Raw genomic sequence first — 5,681 nt, forward strand, 5'->3', positions numbered from 1 at the left:
GAGGAGTACACTAGAAACTGACAGACCAATTGAAATTTGAGGGTGAGCGAGGAAACACAAGGCACATCTTAGGTGATACGCAAAGTCAGAATCCATGGGATTGAATTTTCATGATCTCAGTTAATCGCCATGAAGGAGGAGAATAAAATATGATTCTAAAGACAGGAAGCCAAGCTAAAACTTTGTAATCAAAAGGCTTACGAGTAGATCACTGAAGTTTGGCATGAACTGGGGACTGAAACCGAAGAGGTACAGTCTGGATGAGGAGAGACAAGCATATGAAAAGAAGGTTGAGATGCAGATTCACAGGTAAACATGTAAATGACTGACATCCCCACTTGCATGGGTGAGGAAAGAGGAAACACAAACAACAGTGTCAGTCCTCGAGCAAGAAATGCCTGCAATATGACAAGGTAATGTCCTTGCAGTGCAGGTAATGCCAAAGAATTTGCAGGCCATATTTCCAATTCATGAGGTGGACATACTAGTGCCTAAGTTCGGTTGAACATTCAATACCCACCTGAAGGCATCCTAAAGTATTTAGATGCATATCTGCATGCAAAAGAGATGGCAGAATGTAACGCTTTACTTGTAACATGGCAGATGATCAAACAAGGAGAGGCTGAGTGGTTTGATGTAACAATTTGCAAGAACAGTAGTTACAAGGTTTTCTGCACTAAGTTTCTAGCAACTTACTGGAACCTGGCTACACAGGCAAGTGCAAAGATGAGCATATATTGGGGATAGTAAGAACCACAGTCAGCCAGTCCACATGCCAATCCCTGGCAACATAAGCTGCACACTTTGTAGTTCTGGTGGGTTACTTATATGACAAAATGACACATGAGGAATGGTGTAGTGCAATGTGCTCACATTTTCCTCTCATGTACAGTATGCTCTCATCGAAGCACTGTCAAGAAAACAGTTCCTTGATACTTTAACATGTTCGGACAGCACTGAAGAGCAGATGAAACAAAGTATGGCACTTGTTAACACAATGAGGGCAGAAAATAGGACAGCACAAATGTTTGTGCAGTGCAGTGACAGACAGAATTAGACTAATAACAAAGGAAAGAAGAAGGGAAGAGGTGAGATCAGGGTAGAAGGTATGGTACATACTAGGGAGAGTTCAAGGCAAGATCAAAACACCGGACCACAGATGCCACATGAATTGCATGTGAGCATCGCATAATGAGAGCAATGGAGGTTCACCATCATTGGCCCCACCTCAAGTAGATACGCATGAGACTGCACAAATGAATGACCAAAGACAAAGAAATATCACAGGGGACACCTCAGCAGGGAAAGGACATCACATACGCTGTGTGCAGTACTGGCAATTGCAAGTGCAAGATGACATTTACCAGTACTGTCATAACTCAAAGTGCTGGAAACAACAGACAATGGGTGTCCACTTATTGTGATAACCATGGAAGAAATCAAGACAAGAACATGTGTTGGAAGTGACACCACTCTCAATGTCTTTTCACGAAAAACTGGTGGAAAGTGCTAGTAAATTATCTGAGATGCCTGTAAGAGGAATCTCACCAATTCTGGCTTTTGGGTAAAAAAGAAGAAGGCAGAAAAGCAGGTCTTGGCGTCACTCAGTGGTAGAAGAAGTAGTTTTCAGTTGACAGCAGTTGTCATTTGTGGGTTGTCACTAGAGTCTATAATTGGCAATGACATAAGAGTCTATAATTGGCAATGACGTACTCTCAAGTAGCACAGTGAATCATGGACTGGACCACTAAAACCATGGTCAGTTTGAGCGAAGTTCTGGTCACATGGACTGCAGAGAGCACTAAGGGCATTATAAATTCATGCAACGAGGATAAGGTAGTTTTCATAGATGGGTCACGGGAGCTAAAAGGTGATTTATTAGAGAACACAGGGGTTTAAAATGAAGTCACTTTGCCATCCACTAGTCATCATGATAATTCCACACAAACAGTCAATGAAAGAAAATCTGACAGACATGATGTGACTGGTCATGTGTCAGAGACCCATGCACACCTGATAAATTGATCACGTCTCACTCTCAAACAAGCGACATGGCACATGGCACCATGTATACAGACAATCAGCTAAAAGTAGGTGTAGAGGGTGCAAGGCTGGTCTGAAGACACAAGATAACCCTCAGTTGAGCCAGGAGTAGACACAGGAGATGGAGAAAGTATCATGGGATTCAGGGATACATTCTTGTTCCTATCAGGGAGATTTCAGGGAGTGGTCCACAAGTTTAGAGTAATGTATGATCAGCCGCCGACAAGGAAAGCACACCCACTGGTGTGGAAGCACTGAAAAGCTACCAGAGAAGCGATGCAGGTGATGGAGGCAGCTGGAGTCGTATCATAGACTGCATTAGAATTTGTGAATCTGCTCGCAGTTGTGCCTAAGACAGATAGATCAGTCCATTGTTGCCTCCATGTGAGGGTGTTAAATGATCACATTGAAGCAGAGGGAGGCTGCAACCTATCCAGAACACACTGTGCCAGTTCTTGTGGAAAATTTTTCTGTCAACATTTGATATTACAGCCAGTTTCAATCAAGTTGAGCTCAATTCATCCTGCAGGAAGTACACTGCATTCCTATATGAAGGGGAACAGTATGTGTACAAGCGAGTACTATTCAGACTTAAGGATTCAAGTTCAGCATTTTTGAGGGCCCTGAATGGTATAATCACATCAGAGATTAGAGAATTTTGTGTTGCCTACATGAAAGACATAATAGTAGTGTCTGCAATATTCGAAGAACTTATGTGTCACCTAAATCAGCAGCTGGCAGTACTCCAGAGGTATGGTGTGACGGTCAGGCCTGACAAAGTGAACCGGTGTGCAAACAGGGTGGTATATCTGGGGTTTAAGATCTCACCGGAAAGTATTCGTCCATAAAACTGCAAATTGTTGGAGATCATGAAAATGAAACGGCCATCCCAGGTACATGAATTAGGACAGTTCTTTGGACCGAGTTCATTTTACAGAGGGCACATTGTCAACTTCACGCAGATGTTGAGTCCTCTTACATGCTGTTGGAGAAGGGCAAGAAGTGGAGCAGTGGTATAGAGGAGGAAAATGCTTTCAAGAAGGTAAAGTTTGTGTTCCATGACAGTACTTGTTTGGCGCACCCTGACTTTGTTGCAGCCTTTCCAATTCTTCACAGATGCAAATGTGCATAGCGTTGTGGGATATCTACAACAATAAAGCAAGGATGGGAATGTGCACATTGTGGCCACATGTAGCCAGAAACTAGTGGATGCTATTTCATTATCAAACTAGAAATGCTGGCCATTGTCTATGTGACAAAACAGTTAAGGAGTTAAATGCTTAGCTGGAAAACTGGTTTATATACAGATCACCATGCTCTAATGTTCCTAAGAACCATCAGATACATGTGTAACAGAATCATGAGGCGGGACCTGCTTATTCAAGAATATGATCTGGAAATTGATTATTGGCAGGATAAACTTAACAAATTTGTTGACTAGTTAAGCCAAAATCCAGTAATGTAGGAGGGAGTTAGTTGCAGCACAAGACAAATGGCCAGAAATCAGGTGAGTGAAGGACTTTCTGCTGTGCAGTGCATGTGTAGAGGACGTACAAATGAAAAATATTGCTCTATTGTGCATGGTCAATTGGAGGGTATATTTTTAGTGGCATATGAACGAACTAAGGTGGGAAATTTGGCTCCCTGATGCACTTTTGGAGGTTTAATTGAGTGCTGTCACCAGTACCTTGGCCACTGCAGAGTGACAAAATTGTTTTTGACAGTCACCAAGGAGTGGGAATATGCTGAACTCAGGCTGAAGGTTATGGAGATACTTAGGAAATGTGACATGTGTCAGCATATCAAACATCTGAATGTGTCTGTACAATGTGAAATGCTTGCCAGCACACCAGAAGTACTAAATGACTTGGTGTGTGTTAATCATTATGGTCCTCTGCCAAAGTGCAGTTTGGGCAACAGTTTATTATCATTGTCATGAATGCATTTGCTAAGGAAGGCAGGCTTTACACCACTAATAAAAAGCTGTGTAAAAAGTCTGACAGAAGATTGTATGTGTACAAGTGGTAAGCCCAACAGAGTCCTCTCAGACCATACCACTATTGCCACATCCCTAAGATAGATGGCAGGATTAGAAAAGGAAGGGATCAAAGTGACCTCCTCAGTTAGGAATCTTCTATCCAATCCTGTGGAACCATACATGAAGCAGCTAGGAGAGTCCTTTAGCATATTGGTTTCTGACAGACACAATGCCTGGGACCAATACCATCCTAAGATAAGGAGGTACTTCAGTGAGGCCATGCACTGCAGTACAGAATACAGAAAAACAGACCAACAGTTTCAGAAACTGGAGAAGTCTGTGACGGCAGAGGGTGTCTGAGAGGAGCAGCCCACATTTATTTATTTTTTATTTATTTATTTAGCATCCGTGTCATCGTACAAATAATATTGGACTTGCAATACATAGAAATTAACAATATAGAATATACAAAATGAAATTGTCTACAATTGGATTTGTCATACACAGAAATTAAAATATAGAATGTACAAAATGAAATTGTCTGTAATAAATGACAGGAAACTTACAGTTTCTTTCCACATAAATGGTTTATAGTAATTTGTTTCTCAGTAACAATATATAACTAGTACTATAGATGGTAAAGTATAATAAAAGCTGAAACAAATGAAGACAGAAAATTTTGGAGGTTAGTTTGTAAAGTCATTTTCGTGGTCTTCAAGATATTCATTTATTGAGTAGCATCATTTATCAATTAAAAGTTTTCTAAGTTCCAATTTAAAATTTGTACTGTCCTTTAAATCTTTAACATACTGAGGCAGTGCATAATAGAGCTTAATGCCCATGTGGCTTACACGCTTCTGAGTTCATGTTCCTCTTACTTGTTTTATGTGGAGATCATTCTTGTTCCTTGTGTTATAGTTGTGACAGGCTGCATTTGTGTGGTGATTGCTTAGATTAGCTTTGGTTAAGAGTACACATTTAAGTATATAGACTGATGGCAGAGTAAGTATTCCTAACTTTTTGAAAAGAGGTCTGCAGTGAGCTTGTGTCGGACTGTGGGTAATTATTCAAACAGCCTGTTTTTGTAAAATAAAAATGTCTTTCAAATTAGATTTTGAGCTGGCCCAGAACACCATTCCAAATGAGGCAACAGAATAAAAGTATCCAAAGTATGCCATTCTGATGCCTTCTAGAGTGCAAACATTTGAATAACTCTCAGTGCAAAGCAGGCTGAGTTAAGTCTGTGTGTAAGAAATTTTATATGGTGTTTCCAATTCATAGCTTCATCTATATGCATTCCTAACACTTTTGCAAAATGCACTCTCTCTATTAGTGTGTCATCCAGTTCTAGATTAATGTCTTCATCCTGAATCATTTTACCAAACTGTATGTAATTTGTTTTCTTTGCATTGAGTATAAGTTTATTTGTACTGAACCAAGTCTCAATACTTTTTAGGATTTTGTCAGTAGTTGACTGTAATGAGTTTTTAAAGTCGCTCACTATCAGACTTGTGTCATCTGCATATAGCACAATTTTGGCTGTATCATGAGATTAGATTAGATTAATACTAGTTCCATGGATCATGAATACAATATTTCGTAATGATGTGGAACGAGTCAAATTTTCCAATACATGACATAATTAAGTTAATTTAACAAC

The sequence above is a fragment of the Schistocerca cancellata genome, chromosome 8 (assembly GCF_023864275.1).
Source record: "Schistocerca cancellata isolate TAMUIC-IGC-003103 chromosome 8, iqSchCanc2.1, whole genome shotgun sequence".
Taxonomy (NCBI): Eukaryota; Metazoa; Arthropoda; class Insecta; order Orthoptera; family Acrididae; genus Schistocerca; species Schistocerca cancellata.